This window comes from Cajanus cajan, chromosome 10 (genome assembly GCF_000230855.2).
Source record: "Cajanus cajan strain Asha chromosome 10, NIPB_CcT2T_4, whole genome shotgun sequence".
NCBI classification, from domain to species: domain Eukaryota; kingdom Viridiplantae; phylum Streptophyta; class Magnoliopsida; order Fabales; family Fabaceae; genus Cajanus; species Cajanus cajan.
In genome coordinates, this window is record NC_138526.1 from 4,570,258 (window position 1) to 4,589,388 (window position 19,131).

The window sequence follows — 19,131 nt, forward strand, 5'->3', positions numbered from 1 at the left end:
AAAGTGGTTAATTTTTTTTTAAATATTTGACTTATTTTAGGAGGATCCTTGAACAAAACCTGCAAATTAATAAAATACCAGACAATTCATATATTTTTAAAAGACCAAATTACATACAAATGACAAGAGTTGGTAAATCTCAACCATATATTTAATCAAAGTAACTTACAAATTATGATGCATCCTAAATTACAAAATGAGTAAAATTATAAACATAACTCGTAGCTGGTTAATGTTTCAATGAAAAATGTAGCCCATTGCTCCCTAATGGTGTTTATATCTTCTAGCGACAATGGTGATCGATCTATAAATATCTATTAAGAAAATTTAGAATAATTAGAAGTAACTCTTAAAACATGATAAAATGCAAACTTAAAATAAAAAATTTAGTCATATGTTCACTCATTTACTTTAACAATCTCATCTCAGTTATGCTCTTTTTGTGCGACTGTAGTTGCAATTGGAAAACATTGACTCCCTCACTACCATAGAGCATCATTAGTCTAATAACTGTCAGTAGAAACAATAAGCACTCTGCTCAACTAACTAGGCTAATCTTCTTAATAAATGATAAACACTTTACAATCACAAATTAAGTTATTACATTACTGTGAGGTCAAGGGAGTAGGGCCGGTCATATGTACACAACTTTAAGCTACTGAGAGGATAGGTTGTGAGCATTGCCAGAACCCATGAGGCCATGACCACAGGTAACAATGCAAACAACCTCACCATAACACCTAGGCTCACCCCCAGATAATCCATCAATTGCCAACAATAATATGCAATAACAAAGTAACCAACGAACAATGAAAGAAGCAGAGATAATTATGAGGCAATACATTTCCTTCGCCATCTGTCTAGAAATGAACTCCTTGGAATGAGCAATGACTTTGTCCGTTTTGTTGCAGAGAATAAGCAACGGAACCTGAGTTTACTCGGAATGGAGAAGGAAGGTGTCATGGTTGGGTTCCATGGACGTAATGGTAGCCTCGTGAGAAGAGCCATCCCTAAGCTAGAAAAGTAGAAGAATTAAACATAACAATTAATTGAATTGCAGAAAGAGAAGGGAAGGATGGGTTACTTGGTAGAAGAGAAGGTGAGGCTAGTGAGCAGAACGGTGTTGGAGCTGCGGCGGTTGAAGAGGCGAACTGAGAGGAAAAGAAAGAGTTTGATTTGATGTGAAAAGTGAGTGAACATAGAAAAGGAAAAGGAAAACAAGGAATGAGATAAGGGAAGCGCTGACGTGAGAGGAATTGGGGGAACAGTGAGAATTTGTTGCTTCAGTTGTTCCATTTCCATGTCTTCCCTTTCCTTTCGATCTGACTTGTGTTGTCCCGCCACCTTCAATTTCAAATTGTCTTCTAAAACCACACCAACTCTTAACTCCATGCACCACCTTCAAGTTAAAGCATTTGAAAGTTGATTTGGAATATATACCTAAAAGTTTTGTCTGGAACGGCCCCAATACGGCCCGTACTGCTTGTAGAATGGCCCGTTCTTCAAGCAGTACGTCCCGTTCTACAAGCTGAACGAGCCGTTTTGGGGCCGTTCTGGGGCCGTTCCAGACTCAAAATTCCCCGACAACAACGAAATAAGAGACAATAGAAGACAATGTTACCTTGATGTTGTATTCTTCCGAAAAAATGAGAAGCTGCACACTTTAAATAAGAGCCCGAGAGAGTAAAGAGAGGAATATATGAACTATTGAAGTCAAAGAGTAGAGAATGGAGCTAGGGGGAGAATGGGAGCGGAGATAGAAGTTTAAGTCTCTGATGTTACTTTTAAAATCGGCTGTTCAATAACCGATTTTAAAAGTGATACTTTTAAAATCGGCTATTTGATAGCCAATTTTAAAAGTAGACTTTTGATTTTAAAAGTGGACTTTAAAAATCGGTCTTCAAGAACCGATTTTACAAGTGGACTTTTAAAATCGGTCTTCAAGAACCGGTTTTAAAAGTACTGTCAAAGACTTTTAAAATCGATCATAACATAACCGATTTTAAAAGTAATGCCATTATTTACAAAATTGCCACCGCGTCACTTTTAAAATCGGTTACCTTATAACCGATTTTAAAACCCCGATTTTAAAAGTCATTTTTGTACTAGTGCACATTTGTGTGATTTTGGTTCTTTATACTAGTGCAAAAATAAGATTTTTTTATGTGATTTTTGCATCAAGTGTTATCCACACAACATAAAAAGTGACGCGCCGTGACATACTTATAAATATGTCAAAACATTTTATGATGGGTGTTGTGTGAGACCTGTAAGCCTTTTCTCCCCCCTCTCTCATTTTTCCTTTCTTTCTCATTCTCTTTCTTGGTTAAGCCATGGTGTTGGTGGTTGATTTGGAAGGTTGAGCTGGTGAGAAGCAAGGAAAACAACAAGGTTGTTGAAGTCTTCCTCCCGAAGCATCTTCATTTCTTCTTCTTATTCTTCTTCAACCTCGGAGTAGCTCGGAGATCATCGTTCACTCCGTTTTGAGGTAAGGGAAGGTAGTGTTGAGATTGGGGGAGCCTGAGCTTGATGAGATCACCTCTGAAGTTTGAAGAGTTTTGATGATAACAAATATGTGCCGAGGACAACAACAACTTAGAAGTCAAAAGAAAGTGCTATGTAATAGGAAATAGTTTATAAAATTGTTTTGATTGAGTTTATCTTTTGTGTGTGCTGTGTGCATAAGCTAAATCTATGTCTAATCTGATTAGGGAGTGTATGATGATGAGTTTAAAAGGTTAAGAAGTTATTTTGAGACTTAAAACAAAGTTTTGAAAACTAACTCAAAATAATCGATTATCATTAAATATAATTGATTATTCCAACAACAGGAAAAATGGGATGCCTTGCTGCAATAATCGATTATTTGTGAAATAATCGATTATCCCATAAATGACTCTCTGGAATAATCGATTATCCAGCAAAATAATCGATTAAATTTGTTCTTGGTTGATTTCCAGAAATCATGAAGAACAAAATAATCGATTATTCTTTAAAATAATCGATTATCTGGTTCTGAAACTTTTATAAATAGTTTGAACTTTTTGAAACTTCAGAACAGAGTTAGAATTGAGAATCAAAATTAGAAAAGCGTTTTTGTGAAGTCTTTGTGACAATCTTGGAGAGTTTTCTTTGTGAATCCTAGAAGAAAAACGTTTGTGAAAAACTTTGAAAGGATCATCATCAGCATCACATTCTTGAAAGGGAAGAGATTAAGATTTGCTTCTGAATTCCAGGTGAATTCGTTCCTTAATTCTTTGTGAATACTTGTAAATCTTGAGAGGATTTCTCAAGTGGTAAGGAATTCTTGTAGTGGGTTTCTACAAGGGGTGCTTTCTTGAGGTCAAGAAAGTGGTTATCTTGCATGTGTGGTATGCTTGTAAACCTTCTTCATTAAGATAGTGGAACAAATCTTGATCAGGTTGTGATTGAGGACTGGATGTAGGTCACATGTGGAGTGGCTGAACCAGGATAAAAGACTTGTGCAATCTTCTCTTACCCTTATCTTTTACTTTGTGTAATATCTTGATTGTGCATTAAAGAAGATTGTTCTTGATTAACATGTGTGCATGAATAATGTTGGTTTAAACTGAATTAAAGCATTACATATTGGTGTTAACTTTGAACCTCATTATTGGGTAATCAAGAAAACATATAGGCTTCATTCTTCTATAACAAGTCTTTAAGAAACTTCATTGAAAATTCATTTTTAGAAAAGTTTAATTGAAATAAAGATCCTAAATACTCTGAAAAATTTTTAAGTGTCATAGAATCCAATTCAACCCCCTCTTGGATTGAGCCATTCTTTTCTAACAATTGGTATCTAGAGCAAGGTTCTTGAGAGTTATTCAAGATTTCAAAAATGGCCAATAACAACCTACCCTATGGTGAGGGTGTGTCTATTCATATACCTCCTATTTTTAATGGTGAAAACTATGTCTACTAGAAAATTAGGATGAGAATTTTCATTGAAGCAATTGATATTGCTGTTTGGGATGCAATAGAAAATGGACCCTATATCCCTATGACAAAAGATGATGATGAGAAGAGAGAAAAACATTGGAGTGAATGGAGTGATGATGAAAAGAAAAGAGCCCAATATGACTATAGAGCCAAAAACATTATTACATCTGCATTGTCTATTGATGAGTTTTTTAGAATATCACAATGCAAATCTGCTAAAGAAATGTGGGATACTTTGCAAGTCACTCATGAAGGAACAAGTGATGTAAAGAGATCTAGAAAGCACACTCTCATAAGAGAATATGAGTTGTTTAGAATGAACAATGGTGAATCTATTTCTGACTTCCAAAAGAGATTTACACACTTGATAAATCACCTTGTTGACCTTGGCAGGAAATTTGAAAAAGAAGAGCTGAATTTGAAAGTGCTGCAATGCTTGGACATATCATGGCAAGCAAAGGTGACAGCCATAGAAGAATCAAAGGATTTGACCTCCTTGACACTTGCTACTCTCTTTGGGAAGCTAAGAGAGCATGAGCAAAAGCTACACATATTTGAAGAAAATGAACAGCAGGACAAGAAGGGCAAAGGAGTGTCATTAAAGGCCTTGAAATCTGCCAAAGGCAAAGAGGTGTGTGAAGAGTCAAGCTCCGATGATTCCGAAACTAAGAACTTCAACTTGTTGGTGAAGAAGTTCAGAAAATTCTTAAGGAAAAAGAGGAATTCCCCCTACAAGTTCAATAGAAAGACCAATAAGAAAGAGGAAGCAAGCACATCCTCCTTCAATTGCTTTGAGTGTGGAAAACCGGGACATATGAAAGCTGAGTGTCCAAACCTCTTGAAGAAGCAACAAGAGGAGAAGAAAATGAAGAAAAATGGCAAAGGGAAGAGAGCCTACATTGCTTGGGAAGACAATGACTCAAGCACAACAAGTGATGAATTTGAAGTTGAAGAGAACAACTTGTGTTTGATGGTTGGAGCTGACCAAGACACAATTGTTAGTGATTCTGACCTTGAATCTAATCCGGACTATGATCAACTCCAAGAAGCTTTTATACAAATTCATAAAGAGGCTGTGAAATTAGATGCCTTGAATTCAAAGCTTAAAAACGAGCTGAAATGGTATGAAAATGCTTTAATTAAAGCTGAACAAGAGCTTGAGGATTTGAAACATGAGCATGAAAATCTTCAAATTATTTTCAACTTTAGTGAAGCTCATTGTGAAACCTCCTCCTCCTCAAAAGATGTTTGTGAAAATTGCAAGACTTTTGAAAAAGAAAATGCTGATTTAAAATCCACTCTTGCAAAGTTCATAAATGGAAATTTAAATTTAAATATTCTTTTGGGAAAACAAAGAAACACTTTTGATAGGAGTGGACTTGGTTTTAATCAAAGCATGAGCATGCCATTCAAGTCAAAGAAAAGAGTTTTTAAGAAAAACCAAGATTTCAGAAAATTTAAAAGCAATTTCTCTAGACAAACAACTTGCTATTATTGTTGTTAAAGAGGTCACACAATAAGGAACTGCTACTCTAGGAAATATGGAGTTCCAAATGGAGAAATGGTTTGGATTGAAAAGAGCCAAAGCCTGAGAACTAACCTACAAGGACCCTTCACATGGGTACCTAAATTTTTTCTCTGAATCTTTGTTGTAGGAATGCTTGGGGGCCAAGAACTTACTATGGTATCTTAATAGTGGCTGCTCAAGGCATATGACTGGAGATCCTTCAAAATTCTCAAGTCTGAAATTGAAGAATGAAGGGTATGCTACCTATGGTGACAACAACAAAGGGAGAATTTGATAGAAGTGAGTGGGAGAAGTGATGATTGAACTCCTCCAAGCTCCTTCTAGGCACGGATCCACTTCAAAGGAGATACTACCGAATGAATGAACACCTTAGAAAGGTGAGAAGCTTGCGGAATGAAGGCCTAAGCCTTGAAGGAAGCATCCAAGCTCAAGAACATCAAAGGATTGCACACTTCAAAGGGAAGGAAACTAGGTTTTCCTAAGTGAATTTTGAAGGCACTCTCTAAGGTTCTCTCTTGAATGATTCGGTGACTCTTGAAAATGGCTGAAGCAACTCAGATTTTCATATATTCAAAAGTGATTACAATGTGTAGGAGAAACACTTTAAGTAGGGACGGTTTTGGCACCTAGACTAAACTACACAAGTTGGCGCCTAAAATTTGAATTCAAATTGGAAATTTGAATTCAAATTTTGGTGCACATGGGTGTGGCCGTGAGTTTAGGTATCTAATGTGCATCTAGGTCTGATTTGAGAGTCATTTAGGGTTAATTTGAGTGTCACATGTTCAGCCACCAATTGGTGCAAAACATGTGACTCAAATGTAACTTAAATGGCTTCCAAATTAAACCTAATTTAACCTAGTTAACCTACTTTAGTATTTCTTGTATTTTCCTAATCTAATGACCTAAATACAATGGTCAAACAAATACAATGGAAAGGAAAAATTACAAGAATGAAAATGAGCCCAATATTGGGTACCAAAAGCCCAAAGGCTTATGAAGCCCAAAACTAGGCCCAACAAGCCTAAAACCTAAAATGCTACTCTATGTGGTCCAAAATACAAGACCAAAATATATGATACCTATACTAACATGATGTATAAAAAACATATGAAAATAGCTATAACAAAATATGGCCCATGAAAAGTTCAACTTGGGCCTTCCTAGGCCCATTGGGCCCGATGGGCCCTGACTGGCCCAAACCTTCATGTCTAGCCAACTCCTCTTGGATCTTTGAGTATGTCACCTCTTGCACTCCAAAGCATGATTCCATCATCCCCTCCCTCTTGAAAAGGATTTGTCCTCAAATCTCGAGGATGAATGGAAGAAGAAAAATTAACACCTACATATAAAACATGCAAGGAATAAGAAGTAACATGGTAAGAGAAAAGATCATGGATCCTAAGAGGAGTCCTAGTATCTAACCTAACAAAGAAAGATAAAATATTAGACTCTCTAAAAATAGGCTCCTCTTCTAAGCATAACCTAGAAGTAAAACCTAAAAATGTAAGAACACTATGACTAAGACAATGAAAAGACTGATTTTTAAACACTACAATATCGTGCCTAAAGTACCCTAAATGGTATCCTAGGCTTTTCCTAAAATATAAAGATAATACTACTAAAAAACGTCCTAAACAATTTTGGATTTGATTGTTTATTAGATACTCATAGTCATATATTCTATTTTTGTTTTGTAGGGAAGGAAACATATTAAGTTCAAAAAAATAAGAACTTCCCATAAGATCAAGCATAGAATATAGATTATTACAATTTATATCTACTAAACAATGTAAACCAAAAATTGGGTGCTTTATGAAATCCAAAGAAATACTTCCTTCCTTGTGCACCTTCAAGGAAGTAGTATAAGGAGTAACACTAGGTATAGTCCACTCCTTCTTCACTATATCTCGAAGTTGAGAAGAATTCTTTACTTGAAATTCATTTTGTTCCTCATTCTCAACTTTAAGATAAGTGGCAGCATTAGGATAAGAGTCAAGACTTTTATGAATAAAGAGAGTTCTTTTCAAATCTTGCTTGGTCATAAAATAACTCTCCTTGGTCACAAAGGTTTTAGTGGAATCCCCTTCTTCCACACTCTTTCCTTCTTTTCTTTCTTTATTTCTTTTTCTTTTCATTTGCTTTTGATCCTCAAACACTTGGGGTGGTGTTAAAGGATTAAAAACAACTTTCTTATTTTTATGAGTGAAGATTATTTTGTTAGTAAGGCCATCATGTATAGTTTGTTTATCAAATTGTCATGGCCTACCAAGCAAAATATGACAAGCTTCCATAGGGATCACATCACATAAAACTTTGTCTTTATAATCCCCTATAGAAAACTTGACCTTCACTTGTTGATTCACCTCCAATTCCTCACCTTCATTGAGCCAATGAAGTTTATAAGGGTGAGGGTGAGGAATGGTGGTAAGGGCTAACTTGTTAACCAACCTTGTACTACAACAATTAGAACATGATCCACTATCAACAATGAGAGAACAAGTTCTTTTAGAAACCAAACATCTTGTATGAAAGATGTTCTCTCTTTGAGATAGTGAAGTGGGACAAGGTTGGCTTCCAAGAAGCCTTTTGATCATAAGAAGATCACCATCCACAGGATATAACTTTTCAATTTTAGGATCTTCCTCACTAGTCTCACTACCACTTGAAGTGGTAGAACTAGATTCATCAATACTACTATAAATGTCTTGTCCTCTCAAAATCATGACCTTTTTAGTTGGACATTGAGAAGCTATATGGCCTCTCCCAAGACATTTAAAGCATTTGATGTCACTAGTTTTACTACTAGAAGTGACAACATTTTTGTTATTTTCTTTTTTTATTTCTTTTTCTTGACCCTTACTAGAGTTTTTAGAAGAGTCATATTGACCCTCTCTCTTGTAGTCATTCTTGATATAAGAGTTAGTTTGAGTTTTTCCTCTTCTCAAATTTTGTTGTTCCACCCTTATACAAAGTTGGACCAAATCATCAAGGTCCCTATAAGGGAGTAACTCAACTCTATCTCTTATATCAAAATTTAGACCACTTAAAAACCTAGCAATGGTCAATCTTTCCTCTTCCCTTATGCCAGCCCTCATGAGATACAACTCCATCTTTTGTCTATACTCCTCAAAACTCATATTCTTTTGTTGGAGTCTTTGGAGCTTATCCATAAGCTCCCTACTATAATAAGAAGGTATGTGCCTTCTTCTCATAGCACTCCTCAACTCATTCCAATAAGTGATTTGAGGGTCATTGTGAAGTCTTCTCTCTCTCTCTAAGGATGTCCACCAATACATAGCTTGTCCTTGGAAAGCTAAGGTGGCCAAGGGAACTTTTCTTTCTTCACCTACTTGGTGACAAGTGAAGATTTGCTCCACTTTCATTTCCCAATCCAAGTAGGCATCCACATCTTCTTTTCCATGAAAGTAAGGGAGATCAACCCTTGATTCCCTCACTTTGTGTTCTTTAATAACTCTCCTAGGATGAGGTTGGTAGTATGCATCCATGTTCAAACTACCATCATATTCTTGGCTTTGAGAATCATTGGAGCTCTTGGTTGAGCTCCTAGAAGAACCTTTTGGACTTTTATTTTTATTTAATCTTTTCAAAAGTTTTTCTTCTCGTTGCTTAATCTTTTGAATCTCTTGTTCTAAAGCCATGATTTGTACTTCCTTTTCAAGTTTTTCTTTTTGTTTTTGAAGTATTTCATCATGCTTCCAAAGTTTTTGTGCCTCAACCTCCTTGACAATTCTTTTAAAACTTTTAGGAGATTCAAAGTCACTACTACTTTGAGAATGTTGACTCATGATTAAGCAATAAGAGTTTATATGCTATGCAAAAAGGTATAAAATGTTTTTGAGATTTTCTAGGAATGAAAATAGCACTTGGAAGTCTAAGTGTACAAGTTGCACTATCAAGGGAGGTGAGCTACAAAGAGCCACTTAATAACCAAGCCTTTTCAAGTGGAAATCACTAAACTCCTTTGTGGTACTTTCAATTCCCCAAAATTTTTCACAAAAATTTTGAATGCTTTTTTTTTCTTTTTTTTCACAATTTGTTTGTATTTAAGACTAAACTAGACGTGAACAATCAAATCTACACAAGTATAGACGAAATTAAGCAACTAAGTAAACACAATTATAGACAAGAAACTTTAAAGGAAGCAAAAACAAGTAGCTAGTCGGATAACCCTAAGTGGAAGCTTGAAACATATGAAATTTCCAAGCCACTTCCACTAGTACTACACATGAGAAGGCTATCAAGGGTTAGATATACCTGACCAGCTTCTTAATACTCCCTCCAAGCTTTACAAATTGGTTTAAAATACAAAAGATTTGGCAAAAATGTAAACTAGCCTAGGAAAACAATAAAGTGGCGGCTTTGGCAACCAATTAGTGACGGATTGTTGTCCAAATTTTCCAACACTTAATCAAGTGTTTAATCCGCCACTAATCCTTCAAAATAATGCTCCTGGACCTGCAAAAGAAACACAACAAAGAGGTTAATGTGGCTGCCTCACAAGGTGAAGGGATTGGTCACTCAAGTGAAGGAAGTTTAGGAGAAATTTTGGTCACTAATTTAGGTCAAATTTTTAGGTCTTAGTGTCCAAACTTTTCCTACTCTTTGTTGAGCAATGCTTGATCCTTGAACAAGGATTTGAGGCCACTTCCAGCACAGGGAATTTAAAGAAAGAAAACAAGACAAGCAACAAAAGCACAATTTAAAAAGCTTATACCAAAAACAAGAGTAATAGGTGTATATGACAAGACACAAAGAGGTTCAACAAATAAAACTGAAAATTAAGACTCCAAATAAAGCTAGCACTCAGTTAGGAATGTTCCTAGATAGGTACTAGAGTAGATGAACAAAACAAAAAAAATTTGAAATCAATTGGATAAGTATAGCACAATTAGTAGCAAAAACAATAACAAGGAATCAAATGGATTTTTCAGCTTGTACACCTCTCGGCTTTTTCTTTATAATTTTTTTTCTCTATTTTGTTTTTAATTCTTTCTTTTTCCAGTATCAAATTAAGAGTCCAGAGAGTATATTTGCCTTTTGTTTAAAATTTTTCAATGATTCCAAGCTATAGAAACCGAGAATACAAATCAGCCAAAAATTAGGTCAAATTTCAAGTGAAAATGAGAAACTAGTGCACTAGTTTTAGGTTTTGGTTTGGATTCCTTTTGAACTATTTTTCTTTTCAACTTTTATGTCTTTTAGGCTCTGTTTTAAACTCTGTTTTCCAGCCTCTTAACTCATCATTTTTTTTTTTTAAATTGAATCCACAAGAAAAGTGCACTAGAAGTAGGATTACACTTGAAATTTTGAGTCACAAAATTTTTTAGAAGATTTTTAATGGAAATGTGATTTGAAAACTTAAGACACAATGGAAACCTAACTCTAAAGAAACTTACTAGAACTAATAGCAAGTTATGAACACAATAAGGTAAAAGAAAAAGCACATATAGGAGGCAAGAACAATAAGCAAACCGAGAGCAACAAATTGATGAACAAGACACAAAGAAATTTAGGTCAACATGCTATTCAAGGAATTTTAAGACATATAAAGACTACACAAACACACTAAGACAAAACATGGATTAAAAACCAAAATCTAAATGCAATGCATGCAGTCCAATCACGGACACATATTAGGAATGGAGAGACTCAACATTAAAATCAAAAACAAGCACAAGTTAATAGGTCCTAACAAGTTGATTGAAGGAGAAAATCAAAAATCAATCAACCAATGGATCTATGGAACAAAATATGATATAAAGCATATAGATCCGAATAGAAACTCAAAGAAGACAATGAGAACACAATGAACACAAAAACAAACGGACCAAAACTCAAGAACACTTATCTCCTTGAAGACCTTGCTCTTGATACCAAAAATGATAGAAGTGAGTGGGAGAAGTGATGATTGAACTCCTCCAAGCTCCTTCTAGGCACGGATCCACTTCAAAGGAGATACTACCGAATGAATGAACACCTTAGGAAGGTGAGAAGCTTGCGGAATGAAGGCATAAGCCTTGAAGGAAGCATCCAAGCTCAAGAACATCAAAGGATTGCACACTTCAAAGGGAAGGAAACTAGGTTTTCCTAAGTGAATTTTGAAGGCACTCTCTAAGGTTCTCTCTTGAATGATTCGGTGACTCTTGAAAATGGCTGAAGCAACTCAGATTTTCATATATTCAAAAGTGATTACAATGTGTAGGAGAAACACTTTAAGTAGGGACGGTTTTGGCACCTAGACTAAACTACACAAGTTGGCGCCTAAAATTTGAATTCAAATTGGAAATTTGAATTCAAATTTTGGTGCACATGGGTGTGGCCGTGAGTTTAGGTATCTAATGTGCATCTAGGTCTGATTTGAGAGTCATTTAGGGTTAATTTGAGTGTCACATGTTCAGCCACCAATTGGTGCAAAACATGTGACTCAAATGTAACTTAAATGGCTTCCAAATTAAACCAATTTTAACCTAGTTAACCTACTTTAGTATTTCTTGTATTTTCCTAATCTAATGACCTAAATACAATGGTCAAACAAATACAATGGAAAGGAAAAATTACAAGAATGAAAATGAGCCCAATATTGGGTACCAAAAGCCCAAAGGCCTATGAAGCCCAAAACTAGGCCCAACAAGCCTAAAGCCTAAAACCTAAAATGGTACTCTATGTGGTCCAAAATACAAGACCAAAATATATGATACCTATACTAACATGATGTATACAAAACATATGAAAATAGCTATAACAAAATATGGCCCATGAAAAGTTCAACTTGGGCCTTCCTAGGCCCATTGGGCCTGATGGGCCCTGACTGGCCCAAACCTTCATGTCTAGCCAACTCCTCTTGGATCTTTGAGTATGTCACCTCTTGCACTCCAAAGCATGATTCCATCAGAATTCTTGGTCATGGTAATATTGGTAACTCCTCCTCTCAAACATTGATTGAAAATGTATTGCTTGTTGATGGGTTGAAACATAATTTGCTGAGTATAAGTCAACTTAGTGATAGAGGTTTTAAAATTGAATTTGATAATACATGTTGCTTGATATGTGATAAAAAGATTAAAGAAATCAGATTCATTGGAAAAAGAATTGACAACTTGACTTAGAACACTCAATAGAAATTTCCAACACTAAGTGCTTAATAACCCAAGAAGACAATATATGGCTTTGGCATAGGAGAGTTGCACATATTCATATGGATCACTTAAATAAACTGAGTACGAAAGAATTAGTGGTAGGATTACCTAAACTCAAGTTTAGTAAGGATAAACTATGTGATGCTTGTCAAAAGGGCAAGCAAGTGAAGGCTAGCTTTAAAAGCAAAAATCAGATTTCCACAACTAGACCTTTGCAATTAATTCACATGGATTTGTTTGGTCCTTCAAGAACCATGAGCTTAGGTGGAAACTACTATGGTTTAGTGATTGTAGATGACTACTCAAGATTCACTTGGGTTATGTTTCTTGCAAATAAAAATGATGATTTTAATGCCTTTAGAAAATTTGCCAAGCTTGTTCAAAATGAAAAGAATTCAAACATTACCTCTATAAGAAGTGACCATGGAGGTGAATTTCAAAACATTATGTTTCAAAAATTCTGTGAGGAACATGGTATAAACCATAATTTCTCAGCACCTAGGACACCTCAACAAAATGGGGTTGTTGAGAGGAAAAATAGGTCTCTAGAAGAACTATTTTTGGGCTGATGCTATTAACACAGCTTGTCATGTGTTAAACAAAGTTCTGATCCGGCCTATATTAAAGAAAACACCCTATGAAATTTACAATGGAAGGAAGCCTAACATTTCATATTTTAGAGTGTTTGGGTGTAAGTGCTTTGTGCTGAACAATGGAAAAGAACAACTTGGAAAATTTGATGCAAAGGCTGATGAGGCAATCTTTCTAGGATACTCAACAAATAACAAAGCCTATAGAATCTATAACAAGAGAACTCTAGTTGTTGAAGAATTTGTCCATGTTGTATTTGATGAGTCTAACAAACAAGAGACAAGGCAAACTGAAATTGAAGACTTGACTGATTTGCTTGATCAACCTCTATTGGAGAGTGAAACTAATAATAAGCCTAAAGAGAGTGAATCACATGAAAACACAAAGGAAATGAGTGAACAATTGCCTAAGGAATGGAAAACTTCTAGGGACTTATCAATGGATAACATAATTGGAAATATTGGTAAGGGAGTTTCAACTAGGAGTGCCATTAAGAATATTTGCAATACTATGGCTTTTGTGTCACAAGTTGAACCTAAGAGCATTGATGAAGCACTAAAAGATGAACATTGCTTAATGGACATGCAAGAGGAACTAAATCAGTTTGAAAGAAATGAAGTATGGGATTTAGTGCCATTACCAACTGATTATCCAATTATAGGAACCAAGTGGGTTTTTAGAAATAAGCTTGATGAATCTAGGATAATTATAAGAAATAAGGCAAGGCTAGTGACTAAGGGGTATAATCAAGAAGAGGGAATTGACTATGATGAGACTTTTACCCCTGTAGCAAGGATAGAATCCATTAGATTACTTCTTGCTTATTCCTCTATAATGAATTTCAAGCTTTATCAAATGGATGTGAAAAGTTCTTTTCTCAATGGGTTGATACAAGAGGAAGTGTATGTGGAGCAACCACCAGGCTTTGTGGATTTTAAAAATCCTAATCATGTGTACAAACTTAAAAAGGCACTCTATGGCTTGAAGCAAGCTCCAAGATCATGGTATGACAGGTTGAGCAAATTTTTTATTGAAAATGACTATGTGAGAGGGAAAGTGGATAATATGTTGTTTGTCAAGAAGTTTAAAAATGATACAATGTATGTTCAAATCTATGTGGATGATATTGTATTTGGATCTACCAATGCCTCTTTATGTAAAGAATTTGCCAAAACCATGCAAGGAGAATTTGAAATGTCAATGATGGGGGAGCTTACATTCTTTTTGGGGTTGCAAATCAAAAAAATGAGTGATGGGATTTTCATAAGTCAAAGCATGTATTGTAATGAACTTTTGAAAAAGTTTGGTATGGAAGGGTGTAAGGAGGTTGCCACACCAATATCAAACAATTGCAATCTTGACTTAGATGAGAAAGACATAGCTGTTGATAACTCAAAATATAGAGGTATCATTGGATCACTCTTGTACTTGACAGCTAGTAGGCCTGATATAATGTTTGTTGTGTGCTTGTGTGCAAGATTTCAGGCTAATCCAAAAGAATCTCACATGAAGAGTGTAAAGAGAATTCTTAAATATTTGAAAGGTACAACCAATGTAGGTTTGTGGTATCCAAAGGGAGTCTCACTAAGTTTGATAGGCTACTCAGATTCAGACTATGCTAGGTGTAGACTAAATAGAAAAAGCACAAGTGGAACTTGTCACCTACTAGGTAGTGTACTTGTCTCATGGCATAGCAAAAAGCAAGCTTGTGTTGCTTTGAGTACAGCTGAGGCTGAGTATATAGCTGCTGGGAGTTGTTGTGCTCAAATTCTTTGGATGAAGCAACAACTAAGAGATTATGGAACTGAGTTAAATAAAATACCTCTGAGATGCGACAATACAAGTGCAATAAATTTGACCAAAAACCCAATTTTGCACTCTAGGATAAAACATATAGAGATAAGACACCACTTTTTGAGAGATCATGTTCAAAGGAATGATTGTGTTGTAGAGTTTGTAGAGACTAGTAAGCAATTAGCTGACATATTTACAAAACCTCTACCAAGGGAAAGATTTAACCAATTAAGAATTGAACTAGGCATAATCAACGAATCATGTTTGAATTGATTATGATTTGAGGATGTTTGTATGATTGGTTGGAGCAAGTATGATACATTGATGCATAAAAGAGAGTATTCGAGGAACAAATTAGACTCAGAGTAATTTGAAAGGTTAAAATTCTGAAAAGCAGAACTTCTTTGGAATAATCGATTATCTTAAAATATAATCCGATTATTTCAAGTAAACCCATAATAATAATCGATTATTTGGGTAATAATCGATTATCTGGGAGATGAAGAATTCCAAGAGCCTCTGTAATAATCGATTATCTGGTATGAAGAATCTCAACAATCTCTGGAATAATTGATTATCTAGGGTAATAATCGATTATCTGGGAAGAGGAATCTGAAAGGCCTCTAGAATAATCGATTATCTTGAAAATAATCGATTATCTGGGCGACTTTAGACACTCTTGAAGCATTTTGAACGTTTATATACGCGCCAAACCCTTAACCTCCCATAACTCTTCAGTTAGAAAATCTTTCTAATGGAATAACACTAAGGCCAAGAAGTCCAAGAGGTGATGTATTGAAGGAGGCAAAAGGAATGGGTTAGTGTTGAAAAAAAACCATAGGAGGAGTGAGCCCACTTTTGGGCCTTAGCTCCTAAGATTTTCTTAACATAGCATTTATTCCTATTTTGTCCCTGTATTTGATTTCCTATTTTACCTTTGTATTTTGGGGTATTTTAGTCATAGAATTTATTTTACTTGTATTTCCAATTTTACCCTTGTATTTTGGGGTATCTTAGTCATAGGATTTATTTTCTTTTGTATTTCCCATTTTACCCTTGTATTATGGGGTGCTTTAGATCATAGGATTTTATTTTTGGGCTAAGGTATTTGATTAGGGTGGGAAAAAAAACCTAGACATATTTTTGTGGCTATTGGACCTATTTTTGGTGTTAGAAAGGCTTAGGCCCAAGTGGAGGGCAAAGGTTGCATGGTCTTATCATGCACCTAGATGTAGCCTAACTAAACCCAAAGATTCCATCCTTGGCCACCAAGTTGCATCTAGGGTTAATTTGGGTTTCATTTGGTATGCATTTGGCACCCTAAATGCAACCCTAGATGCCTCTCACTCCTATAAATACCCTAGGCACCACACCTTGTAAATACTTTGGATATTGAATATAAAGAGAGCCTTTTGTGCCTTTATATCCTTCCTTAGTCACCCTTGGCTAATTCGACCACCTCCCTCCCATCTCCACCTTGAGAGAAACAACCCTAGAAGTGGCCTTCATCATCATGAAGTGAGCCAACCCTAGATTACCATTCTCAAGCATTTACTCAAACACCTTCTACCCAACCTCCATTTTCGTCCATTCCATCATCATCCACCCTAAAACCTTGTTCCACCTTTGAAGAACTTGATCCTTGGAGAAGGCGTCCTATTCTTTGTTGATCATCTCAAGTTCATGCAAGCTAGGATGCCATCACTCTCCCACTCAGAACATGCTAGGGCATAAGAACCCTCAAAACCTCTCATTTCTCCATATTCTCACATTCTCTCAAACCCTCAAACCCTAACCTCCCCATCTCTCTCATTCTCTTCTTCTCCACCAAGACCCATTCATGGCTTCTTCCTCCAAGAGACCCAAGAAGATTGAAGTGAGAGGGAGCCAGCGCCCTCTGCCCTCAAGGCAACTGATTTCCAAGTGGTTCGTGGATGAGAAGACCCAAGAGTATTATTTCGAGTGGTATGCGGGTCGGAGAATCATCCCTCCCAAGACCCTTAAGTTGGAGTGGTTCAAGAATGAAGGCTTTAGCTTTCCAACTCTTCTAGAGCACCAAGAACTTGGAAAGTTTTTGGAAATGGAGGGACCCTACTACCCTGAGTTGATTAGGCTATTTCTTTGCTTTGCAACAAGCAATGAAGGCATTATGCAATCTGTGGTGAAGGGGAAGCTGATTAAGCTTGACGGGCCAACTTTGAAGGCGGCTGCCGGGCTGAGTGGCACGGGACGTGAAAAACCCCAACCCTTCAACTTTGGTGATTTTGAGGAGCTGACAACCTTCACAGATTGTTAGAGAAATCCTAAGACCACCAACTACAACAAGTTTCTGGCGGGAGGTATGAAGAAAAATTCCCGTTTGATTTCTTTTATAATTGCTTGGATGTTAAAACCCCATTTGCATAACCATGCCCAAATGTCAAGGGATGACATTTTATTAATGCATGTGATTAAGAAGAAAATCAAGATTGATTGGGTATCAGTTGTAAATGACTGTATGTGGAAGGCAAGACGGAAAGAGGATGGTCCGATTCCGTATGCTCTGTTGCTGTAAAAAATTTTTGAGAATGCAGGGGTAGACTTGATAGGGGAGAAGAAAATAATTCTCCATGCCTCTAACAAAATTGAGAAATCTTCCTTGCATCATATATGGGGATGCTCAAACAAGAAGACAAGTGAGTATTCAAGGGAGATGTACCTCCAACCCCTGAACCAGCGACTGATGAAGACGGCGTTCCATCACATGATGAAGATCAGCCACCACAGGTTGAAGTTGAACCTGACCGGGAGCAAGAAGCGGAGCCTAAGCTATTCTCTCCATTCGAGCAAATTATGATTAATAAGCTTGATGCTGTGATGGAGATGTCTAGAAGGCATGAGTCAATATATTCGGGTATTGATGGAAGATGAGTAGAAGAAGTGAAACACAAACTCCTCCTAAGCTCCTCCTAGGCTCGGATCTTCTTCAATGTAGATTAAAACACAATTGAAGAACACGTTGAGATGAAGAACACTTGTGGAAATGGAAGAAGGAAGCATCCAAGCTCAAGAACTCAAGGGATTGCACACTTCAAAGTGAAGGAAACTAGGTTTTCCTAAGGATTTTGAAGGCATTCTCTTAGGTTTTCTCTCTTGGAATTTTCGGTGACTCTTGAGGGAATTAACTGAAGAAAATGTTCAGAAATTCTCATATATTCAAAAGTGTTAATACAAGGTGGTAGAAGTCACATTTATAGGAAGAAATTAGGTCTAAGTTGGCGACAATTCAAACTTTGGCTTCCAACGTGATTAATTCAGATGCTACCATCATTTAGGTGTCATTTAGGAGTGATTTGAAGTGAATTTGAGCTCACATGGCCGGAACCACTACATGCCATCCATGTGACTCAAATTCAACTCAAATTACTTCTAAATGATGCATAAATGAAGCCTAATTCTCCTATTAATGTATTCTTCATATAATCCTAATCTAATGACCGAAATACATTGGTCTAATGAATACAATGAATAGGAAAAAATATAAGAAGAAGAATGAGCCTAATATTGGGTATCAAAAGCCCAAAGCTTAAGAAGCCCAAATACAACAACCCTAATCTATGGTCAAAATACAAGACCAAAAATCAAAGTAACTTCCTATACTAAGTAATGCAATAAAACATGGTGTTTAATCAATCAAAGTCCAAGTGAGAAGCACCCTAGGCCCACCAAGCCCATTGGGCCCACTAAGCTCTGAAGTAGTCAAGTCTTCAAGTAATCTCCTGGCCATAGCTCTAGTGGTTGAGCCTTTAGCCCATGCTCTTCCATCAGGTATTCTTGATAAGTTTGATACCCTTGATCATGAAATTAATCGACTCAAGACTCACCTTGGGATGCCTGAAGACTCAGATTGATGCTTTGTTTTTGCTGTTCTATTTTAATTAGGAAGTTTAAATTCTGTTTTTGGATTTTCATTTCAATTTGGTTGTAATATTTTTAATTTTGGAACAATTTTAATACTTTAAATCTGCTGAACAATTTAATTTCTGATGGAATTTGAATTGCTGATATATTGGTTTGGATGGTGTGACAAATTTTGATTTGGTTGATTGATGTTAT

The 19,131-nt window shown here is 36.1% G+C and overlaps 1 long non-coding RNA gene across 1 annotated transcript; it reads right to left on the reverse strand.

Annotated features, from left to right (window-relative positions):
* Positions 1 to 222: 222 nt before the first annotated feature.
* On the reverse strand, positions 223 to 1,404 carry LOC109817807 (uncharacterized). Its single transcript, XR_002241376.3, has 3 exons — positions 1,247 to 1,404; positions 1,085 to 1,151; positions 223 to 1,015 (listed from the first exon to the last, which is right to left on the reverse strand). It is a non-coding gene; the product is annotated as an uncharacterized LOC109817807 (long non-coding RNA).
* Positions 1,405 to 19,131: the final 17,727 nt, after the last annotated feature.